The following is a 25,856-nucleotide window of genomic DNA, read 5'->3' on the forward strand; positions in this document are numbered from 1 at the left end:
CACCACTGTGTAAACAAAAGGGCCAGTCACTACCTGAGGAGAAAAGAAAGGCCTAGATTGTACTAGGGGTTAAGCGACCAAAGTCGGTAACAGGCCACCACAGTGTAGACAAAAGGCCCGTCTCTACCTGAACTAGAAAGGAAAGGGCTAGATTGTTCAAATTTAGTGACCGTAGCCGTAGCGGTCCACCTCTGTGTAAAAGCCAGCTAAGAGAAAGGCCTCAGTTGGGGTGGTGGCATATGTGTTTCCCAGCCAGTGATTGACAGGTGAGAGTGAGACGGACGGAGTTGGAGAGAGACGGAGAATGGGAGGAGGCGGCTCCCAGCTGAGGTGGTGGCAGTATGTTTTCTCCAGCCAATGAACGTCAGGAGGGCGTGGAAACTTATGCTCAGAGAGTTGGAGGAGGGCAGTCCCAGTTGGAGGGAGGCACGCAGTTAAAAGGAGGCAGACACAGCTGGAGAAGTCAGTTTCAATTAAGTTTTTAAGCAGTTTTAAGCAAGTTTTAAGGAGTTATTAGAGTTTATAGTTATTAGTCAAGTTTATCAGTTAGTCTTGGAGAGTCAGTGTTGCGGAGTGCTTCAGTGGTAGCTAGTTGGGCAATTAGTCAGTTGATGAGTAGAGCTGTGTTAGTGTAGCTGAGACTAGTGCAATTCGGTGCAGTGCGGACCAGTGGTCAGTCGGGGAACAGTTTTGTGGCGTTACGAAGTGAGTAAGTAACAGTAAACTGTTGTGACTGTTGTAAATGGTGACTGTAATGAATAGCGTTAGTTGCTTGTAAATGTTAATGTGAGTAAAGGTAATGTGTTAATAAATCAGGTTATTACTTACAACTTTAGCGAGTTTTATTATTAATCAAACCCATATTATTAAAATAACTAGTGGCAGGCACTAGTTGTGAAAGTAAAGTTTTTGGGAAAAACATTACAATATTGAGAATTGAAATTTTTTTGGGTCATGGTTTTGCTGTGAAATGGGGCCGTTATCAGTCCCACAGTAAACAACAGATTATTCGTATGAAACTTTCTGCTCTCACACACTCTATTTTACTGAGTAGTATACTATAGTTTTCTTGAGTACGGATCCGTTACTTGAGAAGATATTGAGAGTTGAAATTTTTTTGAGTCATGGTTTTGCTGTGAAATGGGGCCCTTATACCTCCCACAGTAAACAACAGATTATTCGTATGAAATTTTGTGCTCTTACACACTCTGTTTTACTGAGTAGTATGCTATAGTTTTCTCGAGTACAGATCCGTTAGTTGAGAAGATATTAAGAGTTGAATTTTTTTTGGGTCATGGTTTTGCTGTGAAATTGGGCCGTTATAATTCCCACAGTAAACAACAGATTATTCGTATGAAACTTTCTGCTCTTACACACTCTGTTTTACTGAGTAGTATGCTATAGTTTTCTTGAGTACAGATCGGTTAGTTGAGAAGATATTGAGAGTGAAATTTTTTTAGGTCATGGTTTTGCTGTGAAATGGGGCCCTTATAAGTCCCACAGTAAACAACAGATTATTCGTATGAAACTTTCTGCTCATACACACTCAGTTTTACTGAGTAGTATGCTATAGTTTTCTTGAGTACGGATCCGTTACTTGAGAAGATATTGAGAGTTGAAATTTTTTTGGGTCATGGTTTTGCTGTGAAATGGGGCCCTTATAAATCCCACAGTAAACAACAGATTATTCGTATGAAACTTTCTGCTCTTACACACTCTGTTTTACTGAGTAGTATGCTATAGTTTTCTTGAGTACAGATCCGTTAGTTGAGAAGATATTGAGAATTGAAATTTTTTTGGGTCATGGTTTTGCTGTGAAATGGGGCCCTCATAAGTCCCACAGTAGATTATTCGTATGAAATTCTGTGCTCTTACACACTCTGTTTTACTGAGTAGTATGCTATAGTTTTCTTGAGTACAGATCCGTTAGTTGAGAAGATATTGAGAATTGAAATTTTTTTGGGTCATGGTTTTGCTGTGAAATGGGGCCGTTATAAGTCCCACAGTAAACAACAGATTATTCGTATGAAACTTTCTGCTCTTACACACTCTGTTTTACTGAGTAGTATGCTATAGTTTTCTTGAGTACAGATCCGTTACTTGAGAAGATATTGAGAGTTGAAATTTTTTTGGGTCATGGTTTTGCTGTGAAATGGGGCCCTTATAAGTCCCACAGCAAACAACAGATTATTCGTATGAAACTTTCTGCTCTTACACACTCTGTTTTACTGAGTAGTATGCTGTAGTTTTTTTGAGTACGGATCCGTTAGTTGAGAAGATATTGAGAATTTAAATTTTTTTGGGTCATGGTTTTGCTGTGAAATGGGGCCCTTATAAGTCCCACAGTAAACAACAGATTATTCGTATGTAACTTTCTGCTCTCACACACTCTGTTTTACTGAGTAGTATGCTATAGTTTTCTTGAGTACAGATCCGTTCGTTGAGAAGATATTGAGAATTGAAATTTTTTTGGGTCATAATTTTGCTGTGAAATGAGGCCGTTATAAGTCCCACAGTAAACAACAGATTATTCGTATGAAACTTTCTGCTCTTACACACTCTGTTTTACTGAGTAGTATGCTATAGTTTTCTTGAGTACAGATCCGTTAGTTGAGAAGATATTGAGAATTGAAATTTTTTTGGGTCATGGTTTTGCTGTGAAATGGGGCCCTTATAAGTCCCACAGTAAACAACAGATTATTCGTATGAAATTTTCTGCTCTTACACACTCTGTTTTACTGAGTAGTATGCTATAGTTTTCTTGAGTACAGATCCGTTAGTTGAGAAGATATTGAGAATTGAAGTTTTTTTGGGTCATGGTTTTGCTGTGAAATGGGGCCCTTATAAGTCCCACAGTAAACAACAGCTTATTCGTATGAAATTTTGTGCTCTTACACACTCTGTTTTACTGAGTAGTATGCTATAGTTTTCTTGAGTACAGATCCGTTAGTTGAGAAGATATTGAGAATTGAAATTTTTTTGGGTCATGGTTTTGCTGTGAAATGGGGCCCTTATAAGTCCCACAGTAAACAACAGATTATTCGTATGTAACTTTCTGCTCTCACACACTCTGTTTTACTGAGTAGTATGCTATAGTTTTCTTGAGTACAGATCCGTTAGTTGAGAAGATATTGAGAATTGAAATTTTTTTGGGTCATAATTTTGCTGTGAAATGGGGCCGTTATAAGTCCCACAGTAAACAACAGATTATTCGTATGAAACTTTCTGCTCTTACACACTCTGTTTTACTGAGTAGTATGCTATAGTTTTCTTGAGTACAGATCCGTTAGTTGAGAAGATATTGAGAATTGAAATTTTTTTGGGTCATGGTTTTACTGTGAAATGAGGCCGTTATAAGTCCCACAGTAAACAACAGATTATTCGTATGAAATTTTGTGCTCTTACACACTCAGTTTTACTGAGTAGTATGCTATAGTTTTCTTGAGTACAGATCCGTTAGTTGAGAAGATATTGAGAATTGAAATTTTTTTGGGTCATGGTTTTGCTGTGAAATGGGGCCCTTATAAGTCCCACAGTAAACAACAGCTTATTCGTATGAAATTTTGTGCTCTTACACACTCTGTTTTACTGAGTAGTATGCTATAGTTTTCTTGAGTACAGATCCGTTAGTTGAGAAGATATTGAGAATTGAAATTTTTTTGGGTCATGGTTTTGCTGTGAAATAGGGCCCTTATAACTGCCACAGTAAACAACTGATTATTCGTATGAAATTTTGTGCTCTTACACACTCTGTTTTACTGAGTAGTATGCTATAGTTTTCTTGAGTACGGATCCGTTACTTGAGAAGATATTGAGAGTTGAAATTTTTTTGGGTCATGGTTTTGCTGTGAAATGGGGCCCTTATAAGTCCCACAGTAAACAACAGATTATTCGTATGAAATTTTGTGTTCTTACACACTTTGTTTTACTGAGTAGTATGCTATAGTTTTCTTGAGTACAGATTCGTTAGTTGAGAAGATATTGAGAATTGAAATTTTTTTGGGTCATGGTTTTGCTGTGAAATGGGGCCCTTATAAGTCCCACAGTAAACAACAGATTATTCGTATGAAACTTTCTGCTCTTACACACTCTGTTTTACTGAGTAGTATGCTATAGTTTTCTTGAGTACAGATCCGTTAGTTGAGAAGATATTGAGAATTGAAATTTTTTTGGGTCATGGTTTTGCTGTGAAATGAGGCCGTTATAAGTCCCACAGTAAACAACAGATTATTCGTATGAAACTTTCTGCTCTTACACACTCTGTTTTACTGAGTAGTATGCTATAGTTTTCTTGAGTACAGATCCGTTAGTTGAGAAGATATTGAGAATTGAAATTTTTTTGGGTCATGGTTTTGCTGTGAAATGGGGCCCTTATAAGTCCCACAGTAAACAACAGATTATTCGTATGAAATTTTGTGCTCTTACACACTCTGTTTTACTGAGTAGTATGCTATAGTTTTCTTGAGTACAGATCCGTTAGTTGAGAAGATATTGAGAATTGAAATTTTTTTGGGTCATGGTTTTGCTGTGAAATGGGGCCCTTATAAGTCCCACAGTAAACAACAGCTTATTCGTATGAAATTTTGTGCTCTTACACACTCTGTTTTACTGAGTAGTATGCTATAGTTTTCTTGAGTACAGATCCGTTAGTTGAGAAGATATTGAGAATTGAAATTTTTTTGGGTCATGGTTTTGCTGTGAAATAGGGCCCTTATAACTGCCACAGTAAACAACTGATTATTCGTATGAAATTTTTTGCTCTTACACACTCTGTTTTACTGAGTAGTATGCTATAGTTTTCTTGAGTACGGATCCGTTACTTGAGAAGATATTGAGAGTTGAAATTTTTTTGGGTCATGGTTTTGCATTGAAATGGGGCCCTTATAAGTCCCACAGTAAACAACAGATTATTCGTATGAAATTTTGTGCTCTTACACACTTTGTTTTACTGAGTAGTATGCTATAGTTTTCTTGAGTACAGATTCGTTAGTTGAGAAGATATTGAGAATTGAAATTTTTTTGGGTCATGGTTTTGCTGTGAAATGGGGCCCTTATAAGTCCCACAGTAAACAACAGATTATTCGTATGAAACTTTGTGCTCTTACACACTCTGTTTTACTGAGTAGTATGCTATAGTTTTCTTGAGTACAGATCCGTTAGTTGAAAAGATATTGAGAATTAAAATTTTTTTGGGTCATGGTTTTGCTGTGAAATGGGGTCCTTATAAGTCCCACTGTAAACAACAGATTATTCGTATGAAGTTTTGTGCTCTTACACACTCTGTTTTACTGAGTAGTATGCTATAGTTTTCTTGAGTACAGATCCGTTAGTTGAGAAGATATTGAGAATTGAAATTTTTTTGGGTCATGGTTTTGCTGTGAAATGAGGCCGTTATAAGTCCCACAGTAAACAACAGATTATTCGTATGTAATTTTGTGCTCTTACACACTCTGTTTTACTGAGTAGTATGCTATAGTTTTCTTGAGTACAGATCCGTTAGTTGAGAAGATATTGAGAATTAAAATTTTTTTGGGTATATAAAAGTTCTTTAAAGTCAACTAATTATCAAATAATGTAGTCTTTAATAGGCCTTCTTAAAGAAAAATTTTTTGTTTACCAAGTCGTTGGATTGGCTGAGGATTTAGGACAAATAAAATCGTTCCAAATTCAACCAAAACTCACAAAGAACCACTATCGCTTAGAGCCAGCTGGCTTATCAGTTTTTTATGCGTACTTCCTATGTAGGTTAATCAACTGTTATTCTTATAGCCTAGGCCCTATCTAGTTAGTCGTAAACAAGATACCTTTCCGATCAAACAATCGATTCTTTCTTGTTTTTATTTGAGGGCCCATATTAAATATGGCATAGTACTTACATATACACTCAAAATGTATATTAAAAAAAGAATTATTTGCACTTTACAGCAAGGTAGACGAAAACATAAATAAATAATCATATAAAAGTTTTTTGCTTTTTCGCTAGACAATGAACAAGAAAATTATTTATGAAACAAAATAAACAAATTCTTCGTGTGCCCTTCAGGCTAATGAGGCTTCAGAAGCTTGTATTTACAATTCTAAACAGAAAGTTGTAAGAATCTTCTTACATTATATTGTAAAAAAGGAGAAAAAACAATAGTTAAAACCTACACAGTTCGTTACTAAATAATCATGATTTCAAAAATATTTCAATTTCTTTATCCCCAATTTCAACGCCAGTTTCCTACATTTTTATTAAAGTTGCAATGATTAGTCCAATAATGTTGTCTCTTCTATGTATTTTATAGTGTTACAGCAAGAATATTATGATCAGGCAGATCTTCCACATCTTCAAATTTTACCACACATAACCTGCAGGTCTCTTGTGTGTGGTTTGATTCTTTGGAAATGTCTGTGTAATTATGTTAATGAATATTTATTTTTTTGATTTCAGGGTTTTAAGGGTGTGTACAGGCGTGGTGAGTAAAAAAATGTCCTTAAATTTTAACGAAAAGTGATATAAAATTTTATTATTAGAACTTAGTACTTAATTTTTCTTATTACAGCAATTAATATAGCCCGCCATTCTTTTTAATTAAAAATAAATTAGTGGATTTCAGCAATCTTGGATTTATGCATACATTTTTGGTTTTGTGGCTGTGATTTGACTGCATTTCAACAGTAAATACAGTCGAGCCTCCCATAAAGGACACTCTCACTAGCGACCACCTCCATTTACGGACCAGTTTTTGGATTTCCCCGTTTTACCCCTATACACTTTCTGTATAAAAGAACCTCCGTCTAACGGTCACTCAACATAGCGACCGCGGGCATTGATTTTGCGGAACGGATTATATGTTTCACCTCCCACCAACGACCACCTTATTATTAAAAGTTCGTTTGACGCGGTGATAAAAATAATTATCCCCTCTCAAGTTTTTGTTTTTTTTTACTGGTTTTTCCTAAAGTTTCCTATATAAGCTCCATACATCTTGTACCATTTTAATCATTTTTCAATATTACTTTGGACGAACAATATTATTTTTTCCGATATGTCTCTCAAACGAAAGTGGTTAACTCTAGAAGAGAAAATAAATGTGTTGGAAGATTTTGCAAAAACCAAATCGGATAATTAAGAAAACTTTTATGCATATCATATAGCTAAATAATTATGCAATTATGCACGTTTTTAAATCTATTAATAATAAACAATTTTTAAATAGATGTTTGGGGTAAAAAAACTACATTTTTGACGTGAATACGTCTTTAAATTTGCTATCATATGGAGGCAATCCAAAAAACCTAATGATAACAAAATCGGGGGATACAGTTTGGCATTATAGTTTCGAATCTATCGTCTACAACCAAAATTAAATTAGACAACTGGATAGCTAAAGGATCAAAGAATTCATTACGATAAGCAAGGACTGTGACGCATCGCGCGCGCGGTGGAGGGGGAAGCGCCGCCATTTTGAGATCATTTTGCTTCGTATTGAGATTTGCAATTGGTATAACTTTTGACTCGGAGAAGCTACGATGTTCGTTTAAGTTTTAATCGTCAGCTGTCGCCACAATCTATCGATTGTATATAAAACATTAGTGTAAAATAGTGACAGTGAATATAATAAGGTGTTAGAATAAAAAAATATTATCAAAAATATATAATGTCGGCCTATACGCTTCGAAAAGCCAAAACCAAATACAGAGATCCTATACGGTTGGAAAGGGCTTCTCAAGAACATTTGAATGGTAATAATAAAACACCATATGACCGAGTCAAGCTGTGCCGGGCGGATCAACGACGGTGTCAGTACATCTGCAGCTGGGGCGGTTGAAATTATGCATGTGGATAATGAAATCGCTTCTACATCGACAACGGACTGTATAGGCATAGATTGTGTTCGATCGTCGATTATGAAGACACATTGTTTCATCCTAAATACATAAATAAAAATATTTTATATAAAAAATATAACCCGTTACGTAAACGTATTCACGTACAACACACGGCCGTGTCCATGACACAGCCACATTTTTTTTTTTTTTAATTATGAAACTTGTCTACCTCCTTCTAACGACCACCTCCAAATAGTGGCCACTTTGCTTTCTCCCGCCAGTGTCTGTTATTGAGAGGTTCGACTGTATAACCCTTTACATCATTTCTACTTTCTAGACAGCCCATGCACATTTATATCATCCTATACTATCATTTTATTACAATAATTAGGGATCCATTAAAATGTCAAAATTATAATTATGACTTTTAAACAGACTACACAACGCAAAATTTACTTATCAACCAATCAAGTGCCATCAAAATATTGTATTGTACTGCATGTCTTTAAGTTGGTAGAAATTCAAAGGATAGTTTAGAAGAACTAAATATTACTTTATTTTTTGAACGGTGCAAAGTGGGATAACAATAAATATTTAAAGGAACAAATACATTTTTAGATTTCCATTGGGGTTTCTTTTTAACTTCAATCTGTCCTACTTTGGAACTGACAGGTTTATTTGAGAAAGGAACATAGTGCCCATCATTTATTCTACTAAGAACTGGCGTTCCATAAGGAGGTCTCTTGGTATCCTCTTAAACAAGCGACATAAATCTCTCCTACAAACTCGTATTTGCAACATTATTTGCTAACGATATTCTATCCAGACATACTGACCTAACAATATAGAACCTACTCCCATTGCAGACACTGCTTATGGGGTGCTTGAAATCAAGAATCAAAATCAATAATCAGGACTCACTATGTTTCCACAGAAGAATTGTTATTCGATACCTTAGACCAGCGTTTCCCAACCTGTGGTACGCGAAAAATAATTAATAATGGCGGACATAAAAAATATCATAGATACGTTTTTTTCCTATAATTCATAAAAATGATTTTAATTAATAATATTGTACAATAAAGTTGTTAATATTTGCAGGAATAAATTAAGTCTGTCTCAAGATATACTAGAAAATACGTATAACAGCACATTTAACAGGATTAAAATTGTCTTTCATGGAGTATTTTCCAAAACCGGAAAACACAAATGATAATTAGATTTCAAACCGCCTTCTATAAAGAAAATTTAGGAAAAGCTACATCATTATCGATAAAAGATAAAGAAAATTTAATAGAATTATCATGTGACAGAACTTAAATGATAACTATGTAAAAATCTGCTTAAAGAGACTGATTGTAATGAGTAAGCTCTATCCAAGCAACATTAAATTTATTTAAAAAAAAGTTTTGAAACTAAGATCTTACACTTTACAAAGTTTATAAAGTGAACATGAACTTGGAACTCCTTTGTAACAGATACATTGCATCTCTATACAAATAAAGATAATAATAATGAAATAACACACTCGGAATTCACGAAATACAATCACTTTTACGAAGTGGTACAATTTAGCATGATGTACTACCAAGTGGTACGCGAACCAAAAAAGGTTGGGAAACGCTGCCTTAGACTTATCTTAAATCCAATCACCTCACTTAGAACCCATGCATTATCCTTAAAGGTAAACCTTTAAAAAATTACAGATTTCAATAAGTGAGAATTATTTAGTATAAAGCAAAAAGACAACCTCTGAAAACTTAATACTAATTTACACCAACCATAATTAGACTAAAATGGCTGCCAGTTATGAAGTTTTGTGAGCAGCAAAACCTTTCAACCTTATAACCGAATTTAGACATTTCAACTAACCCTATTTACTTAACACATTTCTGTCGCAGCATATTACAATTCATAGCTTACACTAAAGTCCTTTGGACATGTAATTAAAGTACATTTTGCCATTGAAATAATTGAATCAAAATAACAAAACGTTTTATGATACAGTACAACACAACATCTCTTTCGTAGTAAATCTAAACCGCAAGCTAAAAACTGCAAGAAGACCGAAAAAGAAGTGGTAGCTATCGATTTAAACTCTGGACAGTCGTCAATGGCTACTCAACCCATGGACTTAACATTACAGTCTCATAGCGTATAACATTTTTTTATTTTGCGTTTTCAATCAAAATATAATTAAAATAAAGTTTATTTAATGAATTAATTAAAAAAGTATAAGTATTTTAAATCACGTGCAAAGATACGTTTGATTAAAAACGATTAAATAAAGTTGAAAGATGCAAACACTCTTTTCAGCAAAACAATTTGATAAAGCTTCCCAACAGCAAGTTTTTCCAATATTTGCAGGTATTGGAGAAAACTATGAAAGGTGCTATATAATTTTCCACACGCTTGGTTTTATATTTTTACATAAAACTCTTTTACAAGAGATCATCTAGTTGATTAAAATATATAAAAGCACTAACGGTGGATTTAGTACATTTACTGTATCAATGATAATGTAAATTATATTTGCCAGCTTTTGTAAAATGCGAAAATTAAAAACCTTAGAATACAAAAAAATTCATTTCACTGGCAAAAATAATCTTCAAAATAATAGCAATAACTTCAAAATACAATTGGAATTTACAATTTAGGAAAGAAATTTGAATTTATACATTTACAGAGTGCACAGAATCGTATTATTGAACCTTTTTATTTTGTTTTCTACAACTTTCAAGTCTTCTTAACAGATCTATATCAATAAACAGTTGGTACTTTACATACATATCTATATTTTTTTTAATTTAAAAATGTCGTGTCAAATGTTAATATCTGCCCCACTGGTGGGGTTACCTTTGAACACAATATAAAATAGAAAGAAATGATATTACTCTACTCTGAATCTATCTTCTATCAGTTATTTCTCTCACTACTACATTACTTTCTCTTTCAAACCACTGAAATCTAGTTCAAAAATCAAGAATGACTCAGTTCGGGGATGTTGTACTCCCGAAGTGTGATGGGTTTAGGAAGTTTGAACAAAATATTCGGTTTGTTGAGCTTCTTAATGGTAGATTCGGACCACTTTCCCCTTCTCAGCGATTAAACCAAAAAAAAGTCACAAACTTGCAGGTCGGTAGGGCCCTTTTTTTACAGTGATGTTGAAATGTGGCCCCTCTCCTTCCATAAAAGAAAATATAATATCCAACACTTTTGGCTAGCAAATAGACTTTTGTAAATACTAGATTTAAAAATACGAATTCCAAATGTTAATATGGACTAACAATACTTACACCTTGTCCCACTACAATCTTCACAATACACTTCCAAAGCTGCTACAAAAATTTTACTCCCACCTTACAAAATATAACCATCCCTCAATTCTGGACTTTACCAAACAATGAAAACGAAGGGAAACTCTATCGACAATACAGCAGGTCTACCACCAACATATGGAGAAAATTGCCAATCATAAATGTTTTAAATATTTGGCGAGAAATTAAAACTGTTCAAAGGGGCCCCCTATCCCCTACTTTTTTAAAACTCCAATTATATCCAAAAAGAAGAAAGATTGTTGCCAATTTTAGTCAATTTCAATTAAATTTTCGACTTATTTTGTGCCAAGCTTTTAGTCATAGGGACTAGCTCATCTTCAAGGTTTTTTGCTTTTTGACAATTACAATATTTTGCTTACATTAACATCAAAGATTGGTCCTTTTTTCTGTCCTAACTGTTTAGACATTGAATCAGTCACCAAAAAAAGATGAACAATACTCGACAGATTCAACCCACCCTATCTAAAATATATATTGGATTTCTTTTTATACATTGGTAATTATTATTATTACTTTTTTGCTTTGTATCATTAAAAAGTAAGAGTTCATTAGGTAAAATACAAAGTTCAAAGAAGCAGACCATAATTAATAAGGAAGAATGAAATATTACAATAAATAATAAGTTTCCCTTTGTATTAAGGGCAAGCTAAGTATTTCAATGGGTGCTTGAATTATTTAATTATTAAGTTCAGTGGAATGGCAAAAGGTATTGTTATTAAACCAATGGCCACAGTATTACTTATTACATAATTATCTAAATTCTCTTGTAAGCTTTGTTCTTCTATTTTGTATTTTATTAATTATGAAAATATGTCTGTTAGAGAGCCTAATTTAACTAAAAAACAAAGATATATGTAGGTACATTGTTTTTATAAAAGAGGTACATGAAAATAGTTATTTATTTAACAAGTGTGGAAAGTAGTACTTTTCCTCACGCGAGGCAGGGTTTGCACGCACGAGCGAGCGAAGCGATGCGAGTGCAAGTGCAAATTGCCGAGTATGAGGAAAATACTTTACATTAGAGTTAAATATTATATTTTTTCTGCAACCTTTTATTAACTAATAAAATTAAAAATTTCATTTTTACAGTCTACAAAAAGTAATTTATTTATTATAAACATTTATTGTTATATTACAATTATTTACATTACTTACGTATTTACATTACTTATTACATTTTCTGCTGTTTCTTTTATTGATGGAGGAGTGTTTTCTAAACAGGCATCACTAGAATCCATTTTACACTTCTATAAGGTAACACTATAACCTTTTTAACTGTTATAATTAAAAATATCTAATTATTTATTAAAGTATTATTTTTATTTCTATATTCCTTTCAATTTTTATTTTATTTTTTAATATTCGTTTTTTAATTATTTAAATAAAATAAATTTAAATAAGCTTATTAGAGTTTTACAGAAAATATTTATGTTAATAACAAAACTTCTTATATCAAGGAAGCACAATAAAGTTTTTCCACTCACTTGTGCGGAAAGTGACACTAATGGGAATTTCCCCCCACTAGTGTGGGAAGTTGGGCATTACACAGCTGATTTTAATTGAGTAATGAGAACTTCCCTACATGGTTGCAGAAAAATTATATTTTCTTAACAATAATTATTAATTAAGGATTAACAATAATTTATTACTTAAAAATAATACTTTAATATCAATTAAAATGGTTGATAATATGTTTATTTTTAAAACCAGTTATTAGGTTTTACAACCAGTAGTGAAGCCGGTCGTTTATTTTTCAACTCTGTTTCACCAAAGGAATGTCTTGATGAATTGTACCTTACTTATTCATTCAATTTTAATTAATGTTTGTCTATTTTACTTATTATTACATAAATCTTCTTTATATAAATCAAACTTATTGCTCAGAACTATCATTACTTGAGAAATAGTTAACCTACTATTGAATTACACTGTAGAGGAGAAGGTGGTAATATGGGACAGACTTTTTTTACCTTACCTATTTTGAACACTACTGAATTTAAAATCTACTTTGAAGTAAAATCGTAGACATAACATTATTTGTCTTTGTAAATTTGGAGTCCTGAGTGGGATTACAGCAAGGAGTCTGGGAGTTACACTGAAAAAGTCTGTGGTGGTGCCATATTGGGTTTTCAGAATGTGTGGTCCGTAATATGGGGACACACATAATAATTATAGCTAATGATCTCGTTTTTCCATGAATTGTAAAAGAGTACACAATTATCGTACATTAAGGGATAAAAATTAGGGTGTAATCAGTTTTCTTAGAGAAATGTCAAGACATGATAGGTGTGGACTGGACACAAAAAATCGCAAACAAATGACTCCTATTCACACGCAGTGAGTGCATTCCATATGAGCCCAACGACAACGAACAATGCACTCAATCCACATTTCTCCGGGCTTTCTGAGTTCTTGAACTTTTCTCCGCAAAAAATGCAATCCGCATCTTCATTATCTGGTGTCGAATTTTGGAGTGGAGTGGGCAGATCCGATTCACCTGATGAAACTGAAACATCAGAATCTGTTTGTTTTGATAATAGGCGATGCTGTGTTGACTTTGGGATCCTGCCACTTTTCACACTTGTTTGGCAGACGATTAACGAGGTTGTTATATTGGACAACGCTGTCCCCATAATACCACCATACACCGCGTACAATATAACCTCATTTTTTTTCCAATATACATTCAATATTTGAAATCCATAATACTGGCCATTAAAACTCTCTACTTTCTACATTTTTAATGTCTAAGGGAGATTATTCTAACTTTCCTCGGTATTAACCAAAAGCAGAGGAAAATCAACCTTAAGAAAACTTTTTAGCATTGACAAAATCAACACGGCCCTCTCTTGGACAAAGCTGCCACTCGATTGACGGCGCTGCCTTCTGCAGCAGACAAAGCCTACCCCAAAGAGTAGTAAGGCACCAAAAACTAACAGATAACACTACAGGGTTTCACAAAAACAAGGGTGTCCCAAATTCCAATCCCGTCCCATATTACCACCTTCTCCTCTAGTTGTTTGTAGTTATTATTAAAAATAAATGAATAATCTTCAAATATTTATCTAATGAAGTAATAGAATCCAATTTATAATTTTAATTTCGTTCTATATAAAGACAACTCCCTTTGGGCTGCCACTAGACGTATTCTAAAATTTCAACCTACCTCCTCTCCTCTTCGTACTACTGACGGTTCCTGGGCTAAATGTGACTCGGAGAAAGCCTACTTGCAACGCACCTTTCCACTGTCTTCATTCCGCATCCTGACGTTCTCAACTCACAACATATTCAAGACGTTATTAGGGACTTAGACATACCTCTACCTCTTTCTATGCCTCCAAAACCATTACACCCACCCAAGTCAAGCAAATCATTACTAATCTCAACAAAAAAAAGAGCCCTGGTTACGATCTAATTACTGCCAACATCCTACTCTAACTACCCAAAAAAGCATTAGTCTTCCTCACTACTATTTACAACTCTATTCTCAGAACAACTTACTACCCTATACTCTGGAAATTTTCTACAGTTCGAATGCTACCTAAGCCCAACAAACCGACTCAACTACCTTCTTCTTATCGACCGATAAGCCTACTGCCTCTCTTGAGCAAAATATTCGAGAGACTTCTGTTACCACGCCTCCACGAAATTACAGAATCTCTCGGAATTATACCGGACCATCAGTTTGGGTTCAGTAGCTGCCACTCGACGATCCAGCAGGCCCATCGTGTTATAGACACCATCGCTTCTTCACTCGAGCGAAAACAATACTGCGCTGGAGTATTCCTTGACTTATCGCAAGCCTTCGACCGAGTTTGGCACGAAGGTCTACTATGTAAACTCAAACGCATCCTTCCTAGCACTTATTACCTCATACTCAGCTCTTCTCTCTCTGACAGATTCTTCCAAGTTCTTCAAGGCACTACTCACTCTTCCATCTATCCTGTCCTTGCTGGTGTGCCACAGGGAAGTGTCTTAGCTCCTCTACTTTACACAATCTACACTGCCGACTTACCTTCTAATCTTAATACCTCTATTTACACCTTCGCTGATGACACTGCCATTCTCTCCACACACTCTGACCCTATCCTCGCAGTACGCTCTCTACAGTCTCACCTTCACTCAATAGAACCTTGGTTAGAAAACTGGCGTATAAAAATTAACCCAACTAAATCTAAATACATAGTCTTCACACTCAAACGTCAAACTCCACCACCTGTCTTCTTACATCATACACCTATCCCACCAGCCGACCATGTGCGGTACCTTGGAATGTACCTAGACAAGAGACTTACCTGGAACCCCCATACGAGACTTAAACGTACCGAACTAAACAAACGATACAAACTTCTAGCCAGACTACTCGACAAACGCTCAAAACTCTCACTGCAGACAAACGACGACTCTATACAGCTCTTCTCACCACCAATATGGACTTTACGGACTCGAACTTTACGGAACAGCTAAAAAATCAAACATCAATAGACTGCAAACACTCCAATCCAAAATACTCCGCCTCATAGTAGACGCTCCATTCTATGTTAGTAACCACACAATCCATACAGATCTCCAAATTCCACTCATCTCTGAATTTGCCAAAATCCGTTATAAAAATTTTCATCAAAATCTCTCATTTCATCCCAACCCTTTAGCTGCAAACCTGTCTACAACTACGCTACCCTCCAAACCTCGAAGACGGCTGAGGCGCCATTGGCCCCGTGACCAACTGGGTGACTAATGGCGGCCATCACTGGATGGCCGTCATACACGTTTGACACGTTAATTGTTTATACATTTATCGCATTTACCTATTGTACCCTGTGGGTACAGGTGTAAATTACATTAAAAGGATAAATAATAATAAAAAAAAAAAATTTCGTTCTCTTATGAAAGTACAATTATTTGGGATATTTATTTAAAAAACATTTGATTTTGTTGTGATTGTAAATTCTAACAACAAAAAAAGGTACGTTCTCCTGCAGGTTAATTAGTAATCGTACATTAAAAAAAAATGACCAAATGCATTTCCAAAGCTAATAAATGCTAACTAATTGCAATTGTTATGTAAAGCAAATTATGCTATTTGCTTATTTGATTGCCTTTGATTGTTTGATTATTAGTGATAATTAAATCAATTAGGATTTGTTTTGCTCCAATCCTTTTTTTCTGTATTTTTAATTGGTTACTGGGCTAATTACTTTTTTCACAAAAATACTTTTAACCAGTGTTCATCGATCAGTGAGGCCGTTGTATTGCTAGTAGTTTTATAATCCGAAAATGGTACACGCTTTTGCTAAGAAATTTTTTGACGTGAATACGTCTTTAAATTTGCTATCATATGGAGGCAATCCAAAAAACCTGATGATATCAAAATCTGGGGATACAGTTTGGTATTATAGTTTCGAATCTATCGTCTACATCCAAAATTAAATTAGACCACTGGATAGCTAAAGGATCAAAGAATTCATTATGATAAGCGAGGACTGTGACGCATCGCGCGCGGTGGAGGGGCAAGCGCCGCCATTTTGAGATCATTTTGCTGCTTATCGAGATTTGCAATTAGTATAACTTTTGACTTGGAGGAGCTACGATGTTCGTTTAAGTTTTTTAATCGTCAGCTGTCGTCACAATCTATCGTTTGTATACAAAACATTATTGTAAAATAGTGGCAGTGAATATAATAAGGTGTTAGAATAAAAAAATATATAATGTCGGCCTATACGCGTCGAAAAGCCAAAACCAAATACAGAGATCGTATACGATTGGAAAGGGCTTCTCAAGAACAATCGATTGGTAATAATAAAACACCATATGACCGAGTCAAGCTGTGCTGGGAATGTAAAAGAATGAATACGGCCGAGCGGATCAACGACGGTGTCCAGTACATCTGCAGCTGGGGCGGTTGAAATTATGCAAGTGGATGATGAAATCGCTTCTACATCGACAACGGACTGTATAGGCATAGATTGAGTTCGATCGTCGATTTGTTTCCTTGATTTCATCCTAAATACATAAATAAAAATATTTTAAATAAAAAATATAACCCGTTACGTAAACGTATTCACGTACAACACACGGCCGTGTCCACATTTTTTTCTTCGATCCGTTGAACTTTCGTACAATTTTGTACGGCTTCCCACTTAGGCAGCCTACAGTTGTCAACATTGCAGGGCATGGCGTACGATTCAAAACTGAAGTCAGAGTAATTCAATTATTTTTGTAATAACCGGTTCACTAAGGTTTTTATAATTTTAAAAAAACGGTTTCTCGCGAACCGGTAGGTTGCCATCACTGTCTGCAATCCTATTCTTGTAAAAGGGTTTCACTGTTTAATTTTTCAAACAAGTTATAACATGCGAACAGATCCAATTGATTCACCATAAATGATGATTTATGATGAATGGATGATTTACAAGAGACTGTTAAGGAAAAATGATTTTAATATAAGATGAACGGAATCCCTAGTTGAGTTCACAGCCAACATAGAACAAGCATCCTCTAAAAAAGATCTAACCAGCGTCCAGATGGATGCAATTTTAAGTGGTATTACAAGAGTCAAAGTCTTTAGATTTATAACTTGGAATTAGGGTTAATGTTTTTAGAACTAGGCTCACTTCTGTCTAGACTCTAGACGATGATATGTTACAATGGAGTATCGTATACAGGGTGAACCAGTAAGTATTGTCCATAGGCCTTCTGTGTGTAGTACATCTAAAGTGGAGTTCAATGACGTATTGGCCAACTTCATATTTTCCTCTGTTCTTGAGTGACGTCACTTTAATTTTTTTTTCTAAAATCATTACTTTTTTTTCCAATAAAAATGTTATTACTCTATTTATTTATTTATTTGGTAAATCTTTAGAATAGCACCCCAGAGGCGTGGCCTAATTCGAAGTGATTCTGATTCGCTGTTACTATAGAACCCGCCATATTCAAATATAAATATAAAACTATTTCTTTATTTTATATTTACACTTAAATCTAGCGGGTTATATGGTAACAGCGAATCAGAATCACTTCGAATTATTTCTTTATTTCTTAATGGGGGCTTCGCCCCCACACCCCCTGATTTTTTCTTAATGGGGGGCTTTGCCCCCCATACCCCCCTCTTAACCTACCTAATCACCCTCAATTTTTTTATTTGTGTCACAAGATTCATTGCGATAATTACACAGAACAACACAAAAGAAACTTACCTTATTCTGTGGAGTCCTTTTCCTGAGGAGGGTATACCTGTCGAACTCCAACCTCATTCACACTACACTCATGCTTTAATTTAAAAAAAAACTGCAAATTTAAAACGCTCATACTCATAAAGTTACAAAAAAACGGCACCTCAGGTCACATACAGAGCACTCGCGGGAACTATTAATACATTAAACAGGAAGCAGTTGCTATGCAGTAAGTGTACTGCGCATGCGTGCGAAACATAAGCGTTACGAAATTCGCACAATCCGAAACAGTTCATTCGCGGGAAGTAGTTTACATTTTCACCGGTAGGTGCGCTGTACTTCCCACCCCCTAAAAATAAACAGGCCACGCCCCCGGGGCGCTATTCTATAGATTAGCCATTTATTTATTTTATTGTATACAGCTCAGCTGGTTACAAGAGTAGTTTTTTATTTTATTTTATTTTTTTGTAAATATACAATCCAATTGCAAAGTAAATAGAAATGTATAAATTTAAGACTTTTACTGAAAATTTAAAACAGGTAAGCCGAAATTATTTGTAACCTCTAAGAGTTAATATTTTTTCTAATAAAGTACAAGAATTTATCACTTCACACCTATTTAAATAATTTAAGTCGGGAAATGTAGGATATTGGTTTGGGTCGTGATATTTAGGACAATGCAAGAGTATATGCACCATATCATCAGGCACTCCACAACATTCGCAAACCAGATCAGTCTTAACCATGCACACATTATTTTTTAAAATGAATTTTACAAAGTGCCTTCCCGCTAATCTTAGTTCGGCTATCATTCGGATCATCCTGAATGGAATATTGTGCAATAAGAGGTACGGCTGCGGCCCATCAACTAATGTGAAGCTTTTGTAAAAAGTACTAAAATTGGACTCGCTGAGGAGTGTCAAGTCTTTCTCCCGAAGATGTTTCTTGGCCATTAATACTGCCTGATTTATACACCGCTTTGATATTGCATCTATCTGGTTCAGTTTAATCAGTTCTGAGCAGCCCGTTATCTTAAGCAGTTCGTCAACTTGTGTTACCCAGTTGTACCTGGGGTCCAGTAAATGTTATTACTCAAAAAGTTTTAGTTCGAATTCGTCTCTGATTACACGATTAGAAAGACAGATAAATTTTCTAAAAATTGATACCATTTTGAAGCATAAGTTATTCTCCAAACAGCCTCAATCTTCCTCCGTATGCTGGAAAAATAAAAGTAATAGAAATTTTTAAGAAAACTCATTAGGCCCTTACGTGATCATTATCAGACCTAAGTGCTGGCACTTTTTATAAAAGTTTCCTTGTTTAATGGGCTTGCAAACGGTATATCATTTTCCAGGATTCCTTTTATCTTCGTATGAGAATTTACGTTTGTTTTACAAGAAAACGTGTTCACGAGCACTCAAGAGTGTTAGTTATTAAGTTGTTTAATTCATTGAAAACTCTTTTAGATGGACCAGTAGTCAATTTTTAAAGTTGATTGTCTTAAAATAAGGAAGTCAAAAGTTACAAATTGCACTTAAGCAAAAAAAAAAATTCGATTACTTTTATTTCTCCAGCATCCGGAGGAAGATTGAGGCTGTTTGGAGAATAACTTATGCTTGGAAATGGTGTCTATTTTTTAGAAAATTTATCTGTCTATCTAACCGTGTCATCAGAATCCGAATTCGGACTAAAACTTTCTGAGTAATAACATTTTCATTGGAAAAAAGTAATGATTTTAGAAAAATGTCACTCAAGAACAGTGGAAAATATGAAGTTGGCCAATACGTCATTGAACTCCACTTTAGATGTACTACACACAGCAGGCCTATGGACAATACTTACTGGTTCATCCTGTTTAGCTTGATAGATTTGGTTAACAATTTTTGGATAACTATCTAAACAGAGGCTAGTTCTCTCGGTGCGGGGTAAGGAGAAAAGTTTGTGAAGGAAGATCAATGGCGTCACAGATAGATTGTTATGAGAAAAGATGACAAGAACAATGAAGTATGTGGCACTCCAATCAGTGCACAAAAGCGATCTTCTTGTTTTTAATGAGATTCTATATAAAGCTGAAAGGGAAATATATTTAAGAGGGAAGAGGTTATACATTAATTGACCTGTCGCTGTCAGAAGCCTGCATTTTATTACAGTAGTCTTTAGTTTAATCTAACAGGCTAAAGCACAGGGAAGGAAAAAAAAATGCTAACTCAATAGCAATTTGTAAACATAAAACAAATTCTGTTAAAGACTTGCTTCAACAAACTAATTTATGTGCTTAAGTAAAACCCAAATATCGTTTATTCTCTCATCACCAAATCTATAAAACCACTAGGCTATCTAAATTGGAATTTAGTTTCACTTTCGGCTTTAGAGCTGGCTAAATTGTAAATCTCAGGTTTGCCAACAGTAAGCAAATTTTTTTTTTTTGTAATCAATTGGGGTAATTCCCAAGGTCTGATGATACTCATAGTTCTCTAGAAGTTGGATGTTTTATAATTTGACAAAATCGCAAATCGTTCACAAAATATTCCCGCTTTCATCCAGATATACCTTAACAACTTGGTTTTGATTTCAGTTAATCAATTATAGGGGTAAGGGGGTCACATTTGAACAGAATTTACTTTTTCTGTTACAGAGTGCACAGAATCGTATTATTGAACCTTTTTATTTTGTTTTCTACAACTTTTAAAGTTTAAAAATGTTGTGTCAAATGTTAATATCTGCCCCACTGGTGGGGGTAGCTTTGAACACAATTTAAAATAGAAAGAAATGATGTTACTTTACTCTGAATCTACCTTCTATCAGTTATTTCTCTCGACTACTACATTACTTTCTCTTTTAAACCACTGAAATCTAGTTCAAAAATCAAAGAATGACTCAGTTCGGGGATGTTGTACCCGAAGTAATGGGTTTAGAAAGTTTGAACAAAATATTCGGTTTGTTGCTTTTCTTAATGTAAGTTCGGACCACTTTCCCCTTCTCTGCGATTAAACAAAAAAAAAAAAAGTCACAAACTTGCAGGTCGGTAGGGCGGCACATTTTAACTGGTGATGTTGAAATGTGCGCCCCCTCTCCTTCCATAAAAGAAAATATAATATCCAACATTTTTTGCAAGCAAATAGACTTTTGTAAATACTAGGTTTAAAAAGCTGCAACAAAAATTTTTACTTCCACCTTACAAAATAAAACATTCCTCAATTCTAACTTTACCAAACAATGAAAACGAAGGGAAACTCTGTCAAATTATACAACAGGTCTACCACAACATATGGAGAAAATTGCCAATCATAAATGTTTTAAATATTTGGCGAGAAATTAAAACTGTTCAAAGGGGCCCCCTCTTCACTACTTGATTATGTCAATTTTTGGTTTCATTATTTAGTCTTGACAACGCCAAAATGCCGGATTAATACAGTTAACCTCAAAAAAAAAATCAATGGAATAACAAACAAGGCCGTTGCCGCTTTAGATTAGGAGGATTTCTGTGTGATAGTTCGGAAAGACTAATGGACTATGGTGTTCAGATGAGCTATTGTGGAGGTAGGCGCCACGGTAGCCGAGCAACCATTAGATTTATTAACTAATAAAATTAAAAATTTCATTTTTACAGTCTACAAAAAGTAATTTATTTATTATAAACATTTATTGTTATATTACAATTATTTACATTACTTACGTATTTACATTACTTATTACATTTTCTGCTGTTTCTTTTATTGATGGAGGAGTGTTTTCTAAACAGGCATCACTAGAATCCATTTTAAATTTCTATAAGGTAACACTATAACCTTTTTAACTGTTATAATAAAATATATCTAATTATTTATTAAAGTATTATTTTTATTTCTATATTCCTTTCAATTTTTATTTTATCGTTTAATATTCGTTTTTTAATTATTTAGTTACGTTAAATAAGCTTATTAAAGTTTTACAGAAAATATTTATGTTAATAACAAAACTTCTTGTATCAAGGAAGCACAATAAAGTTTTTCCACTCACTAGTGAGGAAAGTGACACTAATGGGAATTTTTCCCCACAAAGTGAGGTAAAGTTGGGCATTACACAGCTGATTTTAATTGAGTAATGAGAACATTCCTACATGGTTGCAGAAAAAAGAAATTTACAGTAAAATATGTTTGCTTGTCACCTCTGTCCGCGATACCTAATCGATAGTTGGGCGTAAAGTCTGCATGAAAAAATAGGCATTACTTTACTATTGTGGAATTACTTGTAGCGTATTAAGGTTACGCCAAAAAACAAAGTAATATTAAGATCATAATATATGATTCGGTTAGTTACTATTGGGCTGTGGATTTTTCAATATTAGATTTGGATTCTTAAAAAAGATTGAATACTTAGCAGCACCTCATAGTTCAACCCTTTTGAAGTCCATAATGGTTTAAAGTAAATGGTTAAAGAGTGGATTGTACTCTAGTTTTAGTGTGGATCTACAGTATATCAAATTTATTAAAGTATAGATGACAAATTGGTGGTTTACAAAAGCTTATTTTCAAAATTCAATAAGCATGACAAGAAGATATCGGCCAGTGTTTGGCGTAAAACGATAAAATAAAGATTTTTGTTTTGGTTTAATAAAACCCCCCCCTCTGAGGTTCGAAATAATAAATAATAAATTCTCTGTTTGAACTATTTTAACACTGTTTACTGGTGAACATCGAAAGGGAACAAAATTAATCAAACAATTATTAATTAAAGTTCATTTATCTTAAAAGATCTGACACCCCGATTACCAATGCTGCCCTTTCAGTTCAGGGACAGTTTTTTTCCCCTCTCTTTCCCTTTACCGATAGGTCACCCTGATTACTAGGAAATTAATTTTCATCAGCTGGTGACAAAAATTAAACTTACCACTCTCATTTATTATTTTTTTAATTAAATTGAAATTTAAATATTCCACTAAGAAATATATTTTGTGTGTGGGCTAGAAAATGAATAACATTTTTTTTTTTTTTGAAAAATTCTGTAATTAAAGTAATGAAATGCTTCTGTTTTCAAATAGGCCTGTTAAACAACTACTAGGTGAAATTTAATTAAGAGAGGTTATTTTCGTTCTGTTTAAAAAGAAGTGAACAGAAAAATTATCTGCTGAAGTTGGGGCAAAATAAACTACCTGACAGAATTCTGGTAATTAATTTAAAATATAATTGTGCGTGAAAATGAAATCAGAGTTTGTTCATTTTTCAAAAAGGAAAAAGCAAAGTAAATATTATTTTACAGTGGGTCAAAAAAGTATTCATACACTAAGTTTTCTTGCTTTATCTACTGAACTTTTGTTTCTATGATGACTACTTGTTCAGCACTGAAATCGAAGATAGTAACAATGAATTTAATGCTCTCATTTTCTTTTATAAACATAAAGAATTGATTAAAAAGCAGAAAAATAATTTATTGTCTGCAAAATAAGTATTCATACACTCAGTCTGAATGTTATAATTAACGCAAAACTAAAGACCTAATATTTTGTAAGCAATCCCTTTGCATTTATTATTGCTTGAAGCCTCCTTGGCATACGAGGGTCGTTTGAAAAGTCCGTGCAAAATCAGAGTTACTGGCGCGTATCGAGGTTATGTTTAGTTAGTAGCATCTCTTGGAAGAACACACACCAAGTTTCAGCCAGATCGGTCTATTTCTTTGTGTTTGGCATTCGTTTGAATCGAGGAAGTCGAGTGATTTTCAAAAAATGGACGAAAAAGAATTTCGTGTGTTGATTAAACACTACTTTATGAAAGGCAAAACGCCTCAGGAGACTAAAGAGAAGCTTGATAAACATTATGGTGACTCTGCACCTTCGATTAGAACAGTTTATAAGTGGTTTCAAAATTTTCGGAGTGGCCATATGGGCACAAGTGACGCTGAACGTTCTGGACGCCCTGTGAAGGTTACTACTCCAGAAATCATTGATAAAATCCATGATATGGTGATGGATGACAGAAGAGTGAAGGTGCGTAAGATTGTTAGTGCTGTGGGCATCTCCAATGAACGGGTACATAATATTTTGCATCAACATTTGGACATGACAAAGCTATCCCGCAAGATGGGTGCCGCGATTGCTCACGCTTGACCAAAAACGAAATCGTGTGAAGTGTTGCAAGGACGGTTTGCAGCTGTTCCAGAAGAATCCGCAGGACTTTAAGCGTCGTTTCGTCACTGTGGATGAAACATGGATACATCACTACACTCCCGCGGGGGAATCTGCGCCAAAAAAGGCGAAGACCGTTCCTTCGGGCGGAAAGATTATGGCGACTGTCTTTTGGTATTCGCAAAGAATAATCCTCATCGACTATCTGGAAAAGGGTAAAACTATTACAGGTGCATATTATTCATCGTTATTGGACCGTTTGAAAACCGAGCTGCAAGAAAAACGACCACGATTGGCTCACAAAAAAGTCCTTTTCCATCACGACAACGCACCAGCTCACACCTCAGCAGTTGTGGTCGCAAAATTAATGGAAATAGAGTTCCAACTCGTTTCACATCCCCCCTATTCTCCAGACTTGGCTCCCTCGGACTACTATTTGTTCCCCAATATGAAGAAATGGCTGGCGGGAAAAAGATTTTATTCAAACGAGGAGGTGATTGCAGAAACGAATGGCTATTTTTCAGATTTGGACAAATCCTATTATTCGGAAGGGATCAACCAACTAGAGCAGCGTTGGACGAAGTGTATAATCCTAAAAGGAGACTATGTTGAAAAATAAAAAAGGTTTACCCCAAAAAATTAAGTAGTTTTTATTTTTGCACGGACTTTTCAAACGACCCTCGTACAGTGGGTCAAAAAAAGTATTCATACACCAAGTTTTCTTACTTTATCTACTGAACATTTGTTTCTAGGATGACTATTTCTTCAGCACTGAAATCGAAGATAGTAACAATGAATTTAATGCTCTCATTTTCTTTTATAAACATAAAGAATTAATTAAAAAGCAGAAAAATAATTTATTGTCTGCAAAATAAGTATTCATACACTCAGTCTGAATGTTATAATTAACGCAAAACTAAAGACCTAATATTTTGTAAGCAATCCCTTTGTTATTGCCTGAAGCCTCCTTGGCATAGATTCCACCAGGTTTAGTGTCTCCTGAGATGTGATTTCTGTCCATAATTGTTTTAAATTGGTTAAGAGCTCTTTTCTGGAAGAACATTTCAATTTTCGAATTTTCCTCTCCAAATAAGACAATAAATTTTCAATAGGGTTGATATACGGAGACTGTGGAGGGGTGACAAGTTGTTTCCGGCCATTATAAAGCAGCCATTTCTTCGTTTTTGGGGCTGTATGTTTGGGATCGTTATCCTGTTGAAAGAAGTATGTGCTACCGATCCCCAATTTACCAGCACTTTTGCTTAAATTATGGCGGAGTATATCCACGTACCTTTCAGCGTTAAGAATTCCATCGATGACGACAAGTTCTCCTACTCCCACAGCTCTCATGCAGCCGCCCCATACCATCATACAGCCTCCTCCTTGCTGTACAGTTTTTATTATGTTTTTTGCTTCAAGTTCTCTATTACG

At 34.7% G+C, this 25,856-nt stretch overlaps 1 protein-coding gene across 2 annotated transcripts in view; it reads left to right on the top strand.

Moving 5' to 3' along the window:
- The window catches only part of cpx (synaptic transmission protein complexin), a 1,020,744-nt gene that overhangs the window by 157,154 nt on the left and 837,734 nt on the right, over nt 1–25,856 (top strand). The window contains exon 2 of one of the 2 annotated variants that reach the window (XM_074114282.1): nt 6,434–6,458. The exons of the other annotated variant lie outside the window; for it this stretch is intronic. The gene's annotated coding sequence lies outside the window, so the exon portion shown is untranslated. The remainder of the gene's footprint in view (nt 1–6,433; nt 6,459–25,856) is intronic. 2 annotated transcript variants of the gene reach the window in all.

Source organism: Rhodnius prolixus, unplaced genomic scaffold (genome assembly GCF_049639745.1).
Source record: "Rhodnius prolixus isolate KJV_2025 unplaced genomic scaffold, Rpr scaffold_7, whole genome shotgun sequence".
Lineage (NCBI taxonomy): Eukaryota > Metazoa > Arthropoda > Insecta > Hemiptera > Reduviidae > Rhodnius > Rhodnius prolixus.